Here is a 19108-nt window from a genome sequence, read left to right on the forward strand (position 1 = left end):
TCTAAATTTTGAACTACTATAATTCTGCTCATAGATAAGTACAGGATAAACTAGAGATAATCAATAGAGGGAAAATCAGTAAAGGTATCAGGAAAGACTTCTTATAGAAGATGGGATTTTAGCTGTGACTCTAAGGAAACCAGATACTTTAGGAGGCAAAAATGAAGAGGGAAAGAGATCCAAGCATGAGAGACAGCCTAAGAAAATAAATGGAATGTCTTGTTCAGTGAACAGCATTGAAGACAGTGTCATTGAGTTGCAATGACAGGCCTGTGACCTCTGACTTCCAAGTTCAGCACCTTTTCCTCGAGGTCATAATGATTTGTCCCTTCTCTGAAGTTCTTTTGTGTTTATAATCAATATATCCCATGTTTTAGTAGTGATTTGTTCCCTAATAATTTCTTGAGAGCAGACTCCTTTCTTATTACTCAGCACAATGCAAGGCATTTAGCAAATATTCCATTCAAACATAGACACTTTTAGCTTGCCTATTACTACAATAATAATATCTGATACTTTTTTTAATTTAAAATTTTAATCTGTTTAATCCACAAGTTTTATATAGCTTTATTTTAAAAAAAAACAAAGACAAAACAAACAAAAAAAAATAAAAAATGTGAAAACATGACAATATCCAAAATTGAGATTCTTCCATTCTTCAAAAACAAGAGCTCTGAAAGTTCAGTCTACCAACTGGAAGAACGCTAACAAGAATGATGAATGGGACAATGACATTATGTCACATTTCACAAACAGGATTGAATACAACTGAAGGAATCTTTCTGGAATATAACTGTCCTTACAAGCAAATAGGGAAGAGGGCGGGAGAAGGGGGAGAAAACAAGACAGGAAAAAATGGAATTCCAGTGTTCCAAACCAGTAAGTTACATCAATGTAAGCCCACAGTGTCATAGCAAATGGCACATGATCATTTTCAGGACCATCCTAAGGGCTCTAATCTGGATTCACTTCAGCAGAGGTGAGAAAACAATAAAGTGCATTACAAATGTTTGGTATCTGACACTTTTTATAGTATCTTGAGGTTTGTATAGCACATTACACACATCTTGTTTAACTTTATAAATGACCTGTGAGTTAGGTATTGCAGATGTTATTATTCTCACTTTATAGATGAAGAGTTTCAGACTCAGAGAGGTTGTGACTTGCCTATGATGATAAAATTAATATATTGGAGGAATATTTGCTATAGAATGAAGGTTTTATGTGACTTCAAGTTCAGAACTCAGAGTTTCTAGTTCTCTCTGCCCATCAGCAAAATGAAAGGGTGGAACTAGCTTATCACTAAGGCCCCTTCTAACCATAAATTCTATGCTCTTCACTATTCTATGATCTGTCATCCCCTTGTTATTTCCAAGCTGTGTGAACAAATATTCACTGAGTGTCTGTATGCTGGGTGCTAGAAATTAGACACTGGGGAGGAGAGGATAAAGAGGGGAATAAAAGAAGAGGTGAAATGTGGAAACAAAAATGTTCATTCTAGACTGCATTCAAGCACAAAATCAAAAGTCAATTGAGGTGTCAGTCTCAGGCTTATTTTGTGGCTCAGAAGGAGTTTGGTGCAGTGTTCTGCTTGGTTTTCTGGAGGTCTCTGGACCAGTTTTCATTTCAGCAGAGTAATCACCACGAGAATAGGCAGGTGTTAAAGTCTAAATTCTTTATTATCTCTTTATTATTATTATTGAGTAGTTCTGCCTTTAATTAACCTTGAAGTCTTGCTTTTCTTCTCTGAGTCTTTGTACAAATTGGAAAGGGGAAGGAGAAGGAAAAAGAAAAAAAGGATGGAAGGGGGAAGAAAAGAAAAAAGGAGAAGGAAAAGGAGGAGAAGGAAGTAGAAGAGGAGGAAGAAGAAGAAAGTAGATTAATTTAGGTAGAATTGTCATTTTTATTATATTAGTTTGGTTTACCCATGAGCACTTAATATTCTTCTAGTTGTTTAGATCTGACTTTATTTGTGTGTAAAGTGTTTTGTAATTGTATTCATATAGTTCCTGATTTTTCTTGGCAGGTAGACTCCCAAACATTTTTTTATTATCTATAGTTATTTTAAATTGAATTTCTATTTCTATTTATTGCTGCTGACCTTTGTTGGTAACATATAGAAATGCTGATGATTTATGTGAATATACTTTGTATCTTGCAGCTTTGCTAAAGTTGTTAGTTGTTTCTAGTAGTTTTTGGTTGATTCTTTGAAGATTCTCTAAATATACCATCTATCATCTGCAAAGAGTGATGTTTTTGTTTCCTCATTACCTACTCTAATTTCTTTAATTTGTTTTTCTGAAAAAGAAAAAGAAGGAGGAGAAGAAAAAGAAGAAGAAAAGAAGGAAGAAAGAAGAGGAAGAGAAGAAAGAGGAAAACAACAACAAGAAGGAAAAGAATAAGAAGAAAGGAAAGAGGAAGAAGAAATAGAGGAAAATAAGGAAGAAGAACAAGAGGAGGTAGAGAAGAGGAGGAAGAGAAAGAGGAAAATCAAGAGGAGGAAGAAGAAGCATTTATATAGTACTTTAAGTTTTGTAATGCATTCTAAAAATATTTCATCTATTTTTCACAACATCTAACCTGAGAGGTAGATATGATTACTGACCTTATTTTATAGATGAGAAAACTGAGGCAGATAAAGATTAAGTGACTTGCTCAGAGTCATATGACTAATAAGCATATGAAGCAAATTTGAATTCAGATCTTCCTGATTCCAGGTTCAGTACCATTTATCTGACTGTATAGATAGGGCATATATTTTATACAAATGGTGAAATGACTTGCTTATAGATTACGATTAATGAGAGGAGAAGTCTGAATGGAAGACAAATGTCTCATGACTCCAAAGTCAGTCCATGAATGAATACCAGCTGACAAGTTCTTTGAGAATAAGGATTAGTTCTTTTTTTTTCATGTCACCAGTCCCTGTCACAATGGTTGGCATATAAAAGCCACTTAAATGCTTTGTGACTAAATGATAAACAAGATCTGACTGTTTTGTACATCGTGATCATTTTTAATGATGTTAGAAAAATGGTTTAATCAGAGGGTAGCACAAGGCCCCACATTTCCTTCCTTCCAGTCTAATGTAGTGTTTGAGGCTCCCAACATAATTATTCTTGTTACAATACTATGACCATTCTTGTTAAAAATACTATATCTTTTGTTGTTGTTGAGTTGTTTTTCAGGCACGTCCAACTCTTCATGACCCTCTTTGGGATTTTCTTGGCAAAGATAATGAAGTGGTTTGCCATTCCCTTTTCTAGCACATTTTACAAATGAGGAAACTGAAGCAAAGAGAGTTAAGTGCTTGACTAGGACTGGGTAACTAGGAAATTTCTGAGGCTGACATGAACCCAGGAATATGAGCTTCCTGACTCAAGATTGGACACTCCTTCCACTGTGTCACCTAGCTGCCCCACTCTATCCTTTAGGCCTCTGTTAGTAGAAATCTCCTATTGTCTGAAAGGGGAGAGAAGGATTAGATCAGCTATTAGATTGAAGAGAAAGAAAAAGTACCCTAAAAGGCAGAGCACAAAATGAGGTAAGATTCAAGCTGGGGAGAAGTATCACAGAAAAATTCTAGGATTTGGATTGCTGCCATCAAAACACAAACCTAGGAATTATGTTCAGGTACTCTTCCTACTAGACTCCTGTTAGAAAAGGGATAGAATCAGACTTCTCCCAGACAAGCCCGTCAATGCCTATTGGGACAGGTTCAGCTTAGGGCTTTCCTTCTTAGTCTGTAAATTCTCTTGTCTTTCTTCCTTGCCCTTCTCCAGCATCAAGGACAGGGGACCACCTTGAGAACATCACTGCTCCTCCTAAACTCCACATACAGTAATAATGAGGAAATAATTTTCTTCAAGTTTATATGAAATTCTCCCTGTGGTCTTTGGGAGATTAAAGGGTTTTAAAAATTGTGATAAAACTGGCTTGCCTCTAGGCAGTACCTTTGATTGACAAGCCGTACAAAAGAGATCTAACTTAACAGATTCTATGAAAAATTAAACCTCCTCATTGCTGCCTCCTTACCCTCTCAGACTTAAAGACATACTGAGTGTAAGACAATGAAGAACAAATATTTTATCAAAAGATTAATTGTACATACAAAATATCATTTCAACAATAAAAAGTCAGTGTGAATAACAGAAGGATAAGTCTATGTAACTGAGGAAGAGGGAGAGGGGATGTAAATGCCCCTCAACCATTTGATTTAGCAATTGATGGAGAAGGGGAGGGCAAGGCAAAGAGAAATCTGGTAATAACCAGATAGCTAATCTTCTGTTTGGCCACCTCTGCTATTGAGGCTCTCTTCCTCCCTAATCTATTTGATACCCCAATGGTCCTACCCATGCAGGGCAGCAGGATTTCAAATTGTCCTATTCAATAACGGTATCTAACTCTTTAAAGAGGACTTTGTGGGAAAGAGAAATCTGCATCCAGAGAAAGGACTATGGGGACTGAATATGGATCACAACATAGTATCTTCACCGTTTTTTGTTGTTGTCATTGTTTACGTACTTTTTTCTTCTTTCTCATTTTTTTCTCTTTTGATCTGATTTTTCTTGTGCAGCATGATAAATATGGAAATATGTTTAGAAGAATTGTACATGTTTAATTATATTGAATTACTTGCTGTCTAAAGTAGGGGAGAAAGGGGAGGGGGAAGTTTTGGAACACAAGGTTTTGCAAGGATGAATGTTGAAAATTATCTTTGCATGTGTTGAGAAAAATAAAAAACTATTATTATAAATAAATAAATATAGAAAAATAAATGAATGAATGGATAGATAGATGGCTATCCTATTCAATACTTAGAAGCTTTTAGAAGGGGATACTATAGGGTTATAGGAAGTTTAGATTTGGAAAAATATTTTGAATCATTCAGTCTAATCATTTAATTTTAGAAATGAGGAAACTGGGATCCAATAAGGCGAAGTAACATGTCTAAGACAACACAGATAATAAATGGCTAAGATAAGATTAAAAATACAGTCAGAGACACAACCCAAACAAAGTCATCCTGTTTCTGAGGCTTGACCTTTTTTAGCATCCAACATGGGACTCACAACACTCCCAAATGTGGCCTGAGCTACATTAAAATGTAATTGGGAAATATTTAACAAAATAAATAAAATACACTAAAAAATACATTTTAAAACTAAGTCAATATATAAACACAGAAATCCTTATGTAGATTTTTTGTGGTTGTTGTCATTTTTCAGTGATGTTTGACTCTTTGTGACCCCATTTGGGTTTTTCTTGGCAAAGACGCTAGAAATGTTTGTCATTTCCTTCTCCAGCTCATTTTACAGATGAGGAAACTGAGGCAAACAGGATTAAATTACTGGTAACACAATAAATGTCTAAAATCAAATATGGAAAGATGAAACTTCCTGATTCCAAGTCTAGCACTGTGTACTCTATGCCTCTTGTAGGCCTAGTGACCTATATTTCTATTTGAGTTTCATACCCCTAATAAAAGAAGCTTTCCTTAAAACAATAAGCAGTATCTAAAACCAAAAGCAAGCATTATTTGTAAGGGAGAGAAGCTGGAAGCATTCCCAATAAGATCAGGGTGAAACAAGGATGCCCATCACCACAATTATTCAACATTGTGCTAGAAATGTTGGCTTTAGCAATAAGAAAAGAAAAACAAATTAAAGGAAGTAGAATAGGCAATGAGGAAATAAAACTATCACTCTTTGCAGATGATATGATGATATACTTAAAGAATCCTAGAAAATCACCCCAAAACCTATTGGAAACAATTAAGAACTCTAGCAAAGTTGCAAGATATAAAATAAACCCACACAAATCATCAGCATTTCTATATATTACTGAGTTTCATTTCTCTAACTACACCATACCATTTTTTCAACTCTTATCTATATCCTTCCATAAATCTTCCACAGTTATGTATCACAGAACTTCCTCTAGGTCTTTTCATATTTCATGGATTCTGCTGCAATATTCAGGCTCATTACATGAGAAATTAGTTTTGTCCTGCTCAATTCCAAAGGACTGAATTAAGAACCATAACATGTTGCTCTATGTCTAAATCTGAAATCTCAGTTATACTGACAATGAAAAGAATGAGAGAGCTGGAGATTGCACCATGACATCATGGGAAGATTAGATAAGGAAACTAAAAGTTTTGAGACCTGGAAAAAATTTTAAAGTGTGATGAGCCTAGGGGACATGTGTGCAGAAGGGAGAGGGTATGAGAGTAGGATTGCTGTCTTCAAGTATTTGAAGCCTATCAGATGTGGAAGAAGTAGAAGAAAAAATAAACTTGTCATCTTTGGCCAAAATGGGCTGAAATTTATGAACAATGAACAAGATTACACAGAGGCAGCTCACATACAGGTTAGAATAAAGAAAAGTTTCCTAATAACTAGATCTATCCAAAAGGAAAATGGGTTTCCCTAAGAGAAAGATTCCTCTCTTTGGAGAGGATGCTCTCCAAATGGCACCTGGATAATTACTCGCAATTTACAATTATTATCTATTTTGATTCTCATAACAACCCTGGGATGTAGGTGTTATTATTATCATTATTTCTATTTTATAAATGAAGAAACAGAGGCAAACAAATTAATTCACACACAACACAATGTCACACAACTAATAATTTGAACTCAGATCTTCCTGATTTCTGGCCTAGGTCTAGTTGCCTGCCTTAAGGACAAATAGTGAGCTTCTGTGCTGGAATGAAAAAGACAAGTGATGGGCTTGATATTTAAGCCTCATATTATTTACAAGGACTTCTCAATGGGCATAGCTTGCAGAGAAACAACATGGGCATATGTGAATATAAAATGTAATTGACAGATTGACATTTATCAAGAAAATGGAGCATGTCTTTAATGAGAATTAGCAACTCTCTAATCTATTGTGAATATATTAGATTCTTCATTTTTGGCTTTGAAAATGGGTTGTCAAATTATCTGGTAGAAAAAGGAAATTTGCCAAGAATTCTGTAGTAACCCTCTAATTTTTCTTACTATCTCCAGTCAAGCTCTTCTTCCTTATCCAAATATCCTGAACAGGATGCCAAGTTAAATTTTCGAAAGCTTAAAAATCTTGCATAACTCCTTTTTACTGATAGGATGAAATTCTTATCTAGAAATATAACCTATCCTCCCCCATATCTTGACTTAACCCATATTTTCAGACTTTATGTTCAACCACTTTCCCAAACAGAGCCTCATCTCCTGACAGATTTGTCTCTTCAAATTTTCCTATGCATGCCTCATACATTCCCACCTTGGTATTGATTTCCTGTGACATTGGTTCCATTCCATGGGCCTTCACCCCGCCTCCAAACTACCTCTGTTCATCTTTCTATGAGTATTGCATTTGTCGTCAGAGGTTCTGATTTCAATTTCAGCTCAGTCACTTACTGTACATGTGACCTTGGAAAAATCATTCACTTCTCAATACCTCTGTTTCCTTATCTGTAAAATGGAGGGTTGTGTAAATTTAATGATCCCTAAGATTCTAATTCTAACTTCTATAAACCTAGGAATCTAATAAAACTTCTTATTCATCCTTCATGGTCTATAGGAAGTTCCAGCTCTTTAATGAATAGTTTCTTTTTGTTTGTTTTGTCTTCCTAGATTGGCAATGTTACCCACCTCTTCTGAGTTCTCATTAAGATTCATTATTCATTTACTACTTTCTGTATTGTAATCAAACTTTACATATGGATATGTCTTTTCTTCCAATTCTTTCTTCTATTCTTTAGTGTGGAAGCTTATGAACAGCAGGAAATATGTATCTTCCACAGTCACTAGTACATAACTGATCACTAGTCGATGATAATAAAGTCAAGAGCTTTTTAAGTATTTACAATATGCCAGATACTGTGTTAAAAATCTGGGGATAAAGAGAAAGGCAAAAGAAAAGACAATCCCTAAATTTGAGGAGCTTATGTTATCCTTGGGGGATGACCACATAAAAGGAGGCTAAAGTGTTTGGGGGGAGGGTGTCAGAAGTTCACTGAAGCTCCAGACCCTTATTTCCAACTTTCTTTTGGACATCTCCACTCCAGCAACTCATTTTCAACATATCCAAAAATTCCATACTCTTTTCTTTACGGTTTACAAGCAATCATTGGATCATTATTTCTAATTGTTTGTCTTCTTCGACAAGTCTTTTACCACTTCATGTCTACTCACCACTTTGGCTTCGAAGCAGCTGCCTGATAATGACACTTTGTAGACATAGTATGACTATTCCTATAATCAGCTTTCCATGCTGACTTTCCTATTTCTCTTAAAGGTATTACCATCCTTCCAATTACTCACATTAGAAATGTGGATTATTGTCCCTTCTTGATTTACTCCATACCCAAAAGTTTGCTTCAAAACCTTTTTTCCTCCTTTTTCCCTCAGCCTTTACCATTACACTTGCTTTTTAATTGATGTTCCTTTTTTTCCTGTAATCTTTTCCAGTACACACCAATCCATTCTGTATATTATTACCAAATTAGATTTTCTAATCCATGGTTTCTCTCTTTTTTTAACTACTTGCCCCAAAACCTTCAATGGCTTCCCATTACCTAAAGATTTAAGTCCAAATTCCTTAACATGACATTCATTGTTCTCCATGATCAAGCCACAGTCTACCTTTTCTACTGTTTTCACCCCAGAAATACCTCCTGTGTTGAACATCTTGTGTACATATTTATTTACAGATACCTTACCTCTTCTAGTAGACTGTGAGCTATTTAAGAGCAAAAGTATTTCTTTTCTTTTTTAATTTTCTATAGGGCCAACATAGAGTTTTGAACATAGCAGGCCCTCAATAAATGTTTATTGAATTGAAATGTATAAGAAGAAATCTCCAAATGAGATAAATAAGACTTAAAACAATAACTAGAATTTACATAGCACTTTAAGGTTTGCAAAGTAGTTTATAAATATTACTTTCTTTTATCCTTGTATCATCCTTCCTGAGAGAGTAGTTGTTATTATTATACCCATTTTACAAATGAAAAAACTGAGGCAGACTAAAATTAAGACCTTGCCTAAGGTCACACAAATAGTAAGTATCTAAAGCCACATTCCAACTCAAGTCTTCCAGACACCGGGTCCAGCTCCCTGTCCAAAATACTCACCATGTAGATGCCTAATCTACATCAGTTAAAACAAGGTGCCATTTTTCTTATGGTCCTCTGAGTCTGCCCTAATTACATTGCATGATAGAATTTTCTTCCTTTTCAAAAAATGTATGCATTGCCTTTATCTTCATAGTAGATTATTTTGATCAAAATCACTACAAGGTCAGATGAGCAAGTGTCCCATGAAATGATGTTTTATGTTGCCTTGAAACAAAGGATGAGATCAACTCCTCCAACTCCATTATTTGCCTCTGGAAATTTGTGAGTCAGTCTTCCATTTAGCTGCCCCTTCTTTATGTCTTCTGGTTTCTTTACAGTGTGAATATTAATACTGGTATAGCTCTTATCCTGCAGTAGTATATCAACCATCTCACCATTGAATAAAGATTTCCCTCTCAACAGTCTGCTAACCTTTGAGAATTTTCTTCACTCCTCACTTCATTTTCTACTTATGGTCAGAGGAACAATGAATAGAAATTGAACTATTGTAATGGAACACAATTATGTGAAGAAAATTAACAAAGTGTAAAAGAACATCCATTACATATTAGATTAACAAGAAATAATTGTATCTCTTGTGACTCTTTTATACCCTCTCATAAAAGGGTAGTTTATGAGATCTTGCTGAGGTTTTTTTCCCCTCAATCTTCGACATCTCTGCTCTTCTCTAAGTGGTATTGTTGAGGTGTAGACCACATGTTGAGGTCTGCATTTGGGGTACCTAAATGAAATTAGGGTTTAGTTAAGGTCTAGTGGCAGGTTTGGGGTACAGGGAGTCAAACAGAGTTCCCCTGCAACCCCCTTAGATTCGGCGCAAGGATACGGTGGTATATGAGGTCTAGAAGCGGCGCGGATTCCCAATAAAAGTATTTATTGGCCCAGAGAGCTAGATTAATAAAAGAGGTTTATTATTGAGTTTAGAAGTAGGAGATAAGTGAAGGTAGAGATAAGGAGGGCACTGGACAGAGGGTCCAGTGGACAGAGGGTCCTCACATGGCGACCATGTTTGGAATCTCTGCAAAGAGAGGTTCCCAGTGTGGTCCTTTTAAGTCGGAGACTTAGCTCGAGGGGCTTTGGGGTGTAGCCCCAGAGTTGGCTCAGATCCGGGTGGGGCTGGGACAGGTCGGGACCTTCTATTGGAATTCAAAGGGACCAGGATTTGTGAGTCAAAGGGTAATTTACATTAGCTAGGGGGGTTGGGAATCAAAGATTGGAATCTTTCCCGCATCAGTATTAATAGGAAGGTTTCTGATTCTATATACCCAGTTTTTTCACCATACCCAAATCTCTTCCTAAAGGTAGCATTTGAGGAGATTCTGCATATGTAAAGAGGAAGCTGAGGCTATAACAAAGAGCTAAAATCTATGGAGGCACTCCTTTTATTCCAAATGATGTTAGCACCAATACGCCCTTCCTACGAAAGGGTGTGCAGGAACCAGCTTCAAGGAGAGTTGATTGTTAAATTTACAATCACAATTCAACACATTATAAATCAAGGATTGATTTATTATTTTGTTGATTATTGAGACTTAAGAAAATAATGAAGAAAATGTTAATAATGAAAATTAAAAATGTGTTGTATGCATACTTTCTCCCCAGAGAGTTGGTTTTTAAACCTTTACCAGCTCTCCCTTCCAATTTTCAAGATTATGATCAAGTCACTTTACATTTCAAGTAATAAGAATAAGTCTGATACACAAAATCATCCCTGGAATTAAACTGGACTCTACTGGAAACTGATGGCCATGGTGTTCCAAAAATAATCACATTAACTCTGCAAGGTAGGTGCTGGTGGTTATCCCTATTTTACAATTGAAGAAACTGAGGCACACAATAATTAAATGACTTATCCAAGATTGCAGAGCTAGTAAGTGTCTGATGCTGGATTTGAACTCACTCCTTCCTGATTCCAAGCCCAGTTCTCTGTGATAATCATTGCCCTTATATTATTTGCACTGTTACCTACACTTTCTTTTTCAACACTCTCTCTTCCCTTATCTTCTATAAAAATATGCTCTTGCTGATCTGCTACCCCTCCTTTTTTTTCCTTTCTGGTTTCTCACTTTCCACTTGCTCCTTAAATGTGGGTGGTCCTCACTGTTCTGTCTTTGACCCTCTTCCTTCCTCTTTCTACCCTCTCTCTTTTAGTAATCTTATCTAGTCCCATGGCTTTGTTAATCACATCTGTGCAGATCTATATTTCTAACTCTACAATTAAATGTCTATTTCTTTTTTGTTGTTTATTTGTTTTATTTTTCCTGAGGCAATTGGGGTTAAATGACTTGCCCAGGATAACACAGCTAGGAAGTATTAAGTGTCTGAGATCAAATTTGAACTCAGGTCCTTCTGACTTCAAGTCTGGTGCTCTATCTACTGCGCCACCTAGCTGCTTCTAAATGTCTATTTCTAAATAAATTTATATTTTTTAAGTTCTCTTTAGCTCTACTACTGTATTTTTGTCTACATTTTCTGATTCCTAATTCCTTTCTATTTATTTATGAATGGTACTGAGCCTGTGATTTTTCTTGGAATGAGGAGCTCCAAAGTGAGAAAACTTCTACTAATTAATGCAGGTCACCACTATCTCTGCAATTTATAGTTTTAAAGAGTGGCGTAGGTGTTAAGTAACTTGCCCAGTCATAGAGTTAGGTTATGTGTAAGACTTGAACCCAAGTATTTATTTTCTGATTCTAAAGTCAGTTCTACACACTACACCACACTGCCCCTCAATTTTTTATATACTTATATAATTTAGATTTTTGTCTCCCTTGGTAGAATGTAAGTTCCTTTGAGGACATGGATTTGGTCTTGTATTCCTGGTGTCCAGTACGGTAGCAGAACCCTAGTAAGCAATTAATAATGCTTGCTCACAGGTGATTGATTGTCCACTTTCAGTAAGACAAAGGTTCCCCTTCTTTACTCAGAACAACTTAGGACGACATCACATAGTCCATCTCTCCTTTTGAAACTTCCCCAAATTATTGTGTAGCACAGGGCACATATTTGCTGCTGTTCAATCATTTTCAGTTATGTCTGACTCTTCATGTCCCTTTTGAGGTTTCTTGGCAGAGATACTGGGTGTATGAGCGTTCAGGGAGAACTAGCATTACTGTATGAGGTTTGCTGAGCCCTATTCAGGGTGCTCATCTACCTTTGTTGTCTACCTTCCCCTAATTCTCACACATAGCTCCAAGAATTGTAGCATGAATGGTGGCCATGCCCCAGTAAACTATCAGGTCAGTTGGCTAACTGAATTTGAGGGTGATTAATAGGCTTCAGACCTGTCAGTGAGGTAGGAGGATAGCTACCTCAGCCATGTGAGGACTTTGCTATGGAATACATGGATGAGAACAATTTGTTCCAAAGGTCTTGAAGGCAGCTAAAGCAAGAACCATGGAGCCCTTAGAGCTTGGTCAGACATCATAGATGCCAAGGTCATCCACTGCATCCTGGGCCCTCACCAGTCCTCTTGATCCTTATCAAGGACTTGACTTTAATGACTCAGGAAGAAAGAGTAAGGCTGATGACTTTGTGCAACTCTGCAATTAAATCTGTCACTTAAATCCAATTCCTGTGTGAATCAAAACATCACCCATAATGTCATTAGTCCTTTTTGAAAAACAAAGGGCCAACAACAAATCACTAGAGTGGTTTTGCCATTTCCTTCTCCAGATCATGAGGAAACTGAGGCAGACATGCCTCAAGGCATGGCTTGCCCAGGGTCACACAACTAGTAAGTGTCTGAGGTCGGATTTGAACTCAGGAAGATGAGGCTTCCTGACTCCAGACCCAGCTCTCTAAATACTGCACCACCTGTTCATCATAGAGTATTTATCATAGAGGTTTAATAAATATTCTGATTTAAGTGGCTTCAGGAGGGACATTGCAAGCTGCTGGATATGCAGAGAAGGATAATTAGAATGATGATAGGACTTAAAAAATTCTTTTGAAGGAACTAAGGATTTTTAATCTGGAAAAGAAAAAGCTCAAGAAGACTTAAAAAGCTTCCATGTGGATGATAGCTCTGCTATGTTATGCTTTACCCAAAAAGGTGGAATTGGGAACAATGGTCAGAAATTAAAGAGGATCCAATTTTGTCTGACTTGAGTAAAATTTGCCTAACAATTCCAAAAATGAATGGACTATATCAATAAGTAGTGAGTTTCCCATTATCTGAGGTATTCAAGTAAACAATGAATAAAAGTACTTGTTAGAATGCTGTGAAACAGATTTCCTGTTCTGTACTGGTCAGACTCCTCAGGTCTCTTGCTTCTCTGAGATTCTGTGATTTTATTATTACAAAGTTAATTCTGATGTGTGAGGAATGAAAGATAAAAAAAAGGAGAACAATTAATAAAGGTCTGTCTGTGGTCTGACGGAGGAACTATGGGGAAAAGTAGTACAGATTAACTTCAATCACTTTACCATTTTGCCTAAGGCTTCTCAGAAAGCTGGCCAGTGGACTAAAGTGTTGTGATGCTATATGCTGTATTCTACTGCCCTCTTCTGGAAAAACAAGCTATTATCATATCTGTGCTAGGTAATCTACCCATTGGTTTTGAGAATCCTTGGATTAGAGGGTTTCCTTTCAATTCCTTTCAATTGCACAAACATTTTCTTAACTCTTAGCATCTGCTGTGCATTAATAGCAAGGCACTATGCTGAAAACTGGAAATTCAAGGAAGTGCTTCTTTCAGTGCTTCCTCTCATAAGGAGAAAATGATGTGTAAACATAATGTGATGTGGTACAAAGATCCCTGGCTCTGAATTCAGAACAACTGGGGTCAAATTCCTACCTTGTTTGGGTTAACTCTTTGGTTTTCAGTTTCCATAAAATAGGGCAACTGGACAACCAGGAGGATGCAAACTTTAAATACGATATTATGTGATATAATATAATGTAATATAACAATATAAAATGGCATAATATAATATATGATATAATATGTAAGTCAATATAACATTATATATTAATATGTATTGTTAAAATATAATTATCACTACATACATATATGATTATTTAAATGCAACATAATAATATTGAAATATAATCTATATACATGTAACATATTGATATTGTATATATGTATATGTATATATCAGTAACTGTACTATAATTCCATTGAAAGCCACTATACACATAAAATATATTGATATTGTATAAATGTATAAACATATATGTGTGTATATATATATATATATCAATCATTGCATTTCAATATAATTGATCTCCTTTGTAATCCTGTGTATTTTTATATTATGCATTTAAAAATATTCTTCTGAGAATTATTCATTCTGAATAATGTCCAAAGTCATAACCAGATAGCCAAAGGGGTCCAGGACACAAAAAGCTTAAGAAACCTTGGATTTGGTGATCATTAAGGCCTTTTCCAGGATTAAATTGATCTTAAGAAATTTAATACAAGGCAGAGTAGGTTAAAGAAAACATCAAATTTCAAGCAAAGTATGAGAAATTTTAGAAGAGGAAGAAGTCACCTTTAACAGAGTTGGGGTAGAATGAGTATCAAGTGAAATTTTAAGGAAGAGGTGGCACTTGAAGGAAATGACTTTCCAGGCAAAATGAAGGGTAGGGACTGAGGAGAGAAGGGAGCACGTGAGATTCCCATTCTCTGCATACAGGGATAATAAGTAAAGACAAAAGGATGGGCAGTGTATGAGGAATAATATAAATATACGAAGGTTTGTTGTTTGTCCACAGATAAGCAAAGACAGAGATGGAATGGGAATAGGAATAGAATAGGTGATGGAAAATAGGAAATCCCCTTTAGACATATAACTCTAGAACTCTGACAAACTTGAAAAATACAGATATATTTACAAATATAGACCCAAAAGTAGAGATGGAAATAGATATTTGCATAGATGTGTTTAACAAAGCCCTACTGATAGGCAAGAAGTATTTGAGATATGACTGACAAAAGTATAGATTAGAAAGGATTTTAATGCTTTGACTTTGAATGCTAGAATAAAGATTTTGAATTTGATTTGGTAAACATCGGGGAGCCACAGAGGACTGAGGAGTAGAGGAGTGATGTGATCAGACTTGGGAATTACTATGTATAAATGTATTACCAATGTAGAAAATGATGAATTGAAGAAGACAGAAGATTGAAGGGATTGAAATCTTGCCTTGGTTCCTAGCAGTTAGGAGGGTATTTAACAGTATCTTCGAAGATTCTAGTTGAGGTTGAATAGCATGAATTTCTAGAGGACCTAGACTGCACTATTTTTTCACTTCCTTAGTCATGGGAGCAGAGAAGACAGGAAACAGTTACAGGGTGAGGAAGGTGACCAGGTAGGAATCACAATCTCCCCCTCCCTGAGTAACTGTCCAAGTGAGCTGATAGTAGAAATTGAAGTAAGTCACTTTTAACCAAGGAGAAATAAAGTAATAATCATAGTAATCACTCACATATGTAACATTTATGGAAAGGAAAACTTTGAACTCAAGACCAGGGTTCAAATCCGACATCTGACACATAATAGCTGTATGGCATTGTGCAAATATTTAGTCTCAGTCTCCACCTGTAAAATGGGAATACTAAACTTGGTAGGGTGAACTTCATACTATTACAAGGAGTCTCAAATAAGACAAATGGGTTTCCCACAAGTCTTAAGGAGATTTTATGCTTCAATAGCTTGACTACTTTGGGACTCCCAGAATGTGAAATGATTTACAAACTTTAAAGTAGTTTTTTTTTTTAAATACTCAGTATCATAAATGTCCATTATTATCCTTTGCAAGTACAGATATTGGCAGGCAAGCCTTGAACTGAGTTGAATAATGGATAGAAGGAAATTTATCTCCACATAAACTGACATGTACTCATCCAGTCCTCTCAGTGTTATCCAAATAGATTCAGAAAACTACTGTTTGCTTTTTCAAAGGATAATAAAAGAAAAGCTACATTTAACCCCAGTCTTCCTTGAGATTTCAGCTCAAAATCAAGTTGGATTCATTTTAACCACTCTGATGAATGAAAGCATTGCAGATGCATCACAGTCTCATTGCCTGTTGTCCACCAGGTAGCACAATGGATAGATCATTAGACCTAAATCCAGGAAGATCTAAGTGCAAATGCAGCATCAAATGCTTAGCAATAATGTAACTCTGGACAAATCATTTAAACAGTCTCAATTTCTTCAGCTATAAAAAGGGAGTAGTTAATGAGATGATAATGGTAAAGCACTTATCAAAGTATCTGGCACATAGTGCTTAAGGGATATTTGTTTCCTTCTTTCCTTAGTCTTACTGTTGAGAAAGGTTTCTTTCCATCAATGAACCTCAAAAAATCTCTCTGGAACTTTCAGAAGCATTCAAATTCTAAGTATCCAACTTAGCGGAAATTTTGTTCTAAATGTAGCAAGAAACTCTGTTTCAGGGGTTTTTGTAGCCAGAGATGTCATTGTCTACTGACTATTAATTCATGCAATCAATTCATGCAAAAACAGAGTGAGAAGAAGAGAGGGAAAAAATAGAAGAGCATGTACCCCAGGGTATCTCTAATAGCTAATTCTATATCAAAAACAAAACAAAACAAACAAACAAACAAAAACAAACAAAAAACAAAACAAAAAAACCCTGCTCTATTGCTGGGAAGAAAGCCATCTGGCCTTGACATATCAGAATATTGGTAAAGAACTAACACAGTGCCAGACACTTATTCCCACTCTGTCAACAATAAATCTCTATTTTTTCCTTTTCTCTCTTTGAATCAGAGTTGACTTTTCTACCATTGATCAACAGATACTTATTACTTTCTAAAGACTGGGTGCTGAATTAGGCACCAAAAATACAAGGCCAAAATTAAATAATCCTTGTACTATACAACGATTAATTCTAATAAATGTGGCTTTCATCCTTGAGATGATTCAAACCAATTCCAATTGTGTCATGATGAAGAGAACCATCTACACCCAGAGAGAAAATTGTGGAAACAGTGTGGAACACAACATAGTATTTTCACTCTCTCTGTTATTTGCTTGCATTGTGTTTTCTTTCTCATTTTTTTCTTTTTCTTCCTTCTTAATCTGATTTTTCTTTTGTGCAACAAGATAATTGTATAAATATGTATACATATATTGGATCTAAGATGTATTTCAACATATTTAACATGTATTGTACTACCTGCCAGCTAGGGGAGGGGGTGGGGGTAAGGAGAGGAAAATTTGAAACAAAAGGTTATGAAAGGGTCAGTGTTGGAAAAATTACCCATGCATTTGCTTTGTAAATAAAAAGCTCCAATAAATAAATAGATAGATAGATAGATAAACAAATAAACAAATGAATGATGAATGAATGAATGGATAGATAGACAATTAAATGAAACTTTTTGTTTTAAATGTAATTGGGGGAAAATATTAAATAAATAAAATTTAAAAAAAACAATTCTTATGCTCAAGAAGTTATATTTTATGTACAGAGACAAAAATCTAAATATATAAGTATATTAAAAATGAAAAGGCAGTGGGGGATAGTGTGTAGAACTGGCATCAGAGTCAGAAAAAAACTTGGGTTCAAGTCCAGAATGACTCTATGATCCTAGGCAAGTTGCTTAACACCTAAGTGCTGCAACTATAAATTCAGAGATAGTGGCGGCCTATATTAATTAGTAGAGGAAGTTTTCTAATTTGGGAGTTCCTCATTTCAAAAAATTCTCAGGCCTGCCAGCACCATTCCTAAATAAATACAAGTCCTAAATAAATAATAAGGACTAGTGGTCAGAGAGATAGGAGATAGCCAGATTCAAACTCAAGATGTATCTTCTTGACTCTAGGCCTGGCATTCTATCCACTGTGCCACCTGCTGCCCCAATTAATTACTTAACTATATGTCAGATACTGTGCTTTGCACTGGGGATACAAAGAGAAAGAAAAGGCAATTCCTTCCCTCAAGGAGCTTATGTTCTAAAGTGGTAAGACATAGAGATAAAGTGGTAAGATATATAGAAATAAGTTTATACAAGATACCTCCAGAATATTTGGAAGATAAACTTAGTATGAAAAGAAGTAGCAGCTAAAGCACCATAAAACACTTCCTGTAGAAGGGGGTATTTGAGCTAAGTCTTAAGGGAAGCTAAGGATTCTACTGGCAACGAAAAAGGAGAATATTTCAAGTATAAGTGGCATCTAGCACATAAATATGGAAATAAGAGATGGAGTCTTGTGGGGGAGTGGTAGTAGGGAGGAATGACATTGTGTATATGGTAAGGACCCTGCCATTTTGTATGTGTGTTCCTAGATTAGACTAGTGGCTGAAACAAAGCAAATAATTAATAAATGTTTATTCATGTATTCATTGTCATGTATAGAATAGATTAAAGTATAAAAAGACTGAAAAAATAGGAAAAGGTCAAGTAAAGAAGAGCTTTAAAAATTAAAGAAAAAGTTTATATTTGATCCTAGAAGTAATAGGGAATCACAGAGGTAACTGAGAAAAGAGACACAGTCACTGGTTACAGAAAACCTTTCACAATGTAGCATGATTCTGAAGTCATAGGCTCTGGCTTCAAATCCTACTTCTGTTTTACTTCTTTGGACCAGTGACAATCTTCATGGGCTTCAGTTTCTTCATCCGTACAGTACAATGAGGGTCATACTGGATCATACTGACCTGATAACCTAGAAAATTCTCAGTGTTTAAGGGCACTCTTTATAACTATAAACTGGGGTCCAGTTATTAATCTCTGTTGGTAAAGGGGAATTCTTCACCAGAATTTTCCCCTATTAATGAAATCACAGGTGTGGACAGAAAAGAAGGTAGAAGGTAGCAGAGAAAGGAAGATATGTCTTACTGTAAGCATTTAATCAAGAGACAGTCTTAGAGTTTAAAAAAAATTTGGGTGAATCTCTTTTCTGGTGTAGTTTGTAAATGATTTCTGATATTTAAGCAGAGATTAGAGAGGGAGCTGAGGAAGAATTGGTGCAATGAATCTCGCCCAGGGTATTGATCAGAAA

Source organism: Sarcophilus harrisii, chromosome 2 (genome assembly GCF_902635505.1).
Source record: "Sarcophilus harrisii chromosome 2, mSarHar1.11, whole genome shotgun sequence".
In the NCBI taxonomy this organism is placed as follows: domain Eukaryota; kingdom Metazoa; phylum Chordata; class Mammalia; order Dasyuromorphia; family Dasyuridae; genus Sarcophilus; species Sarcophilus harrisii.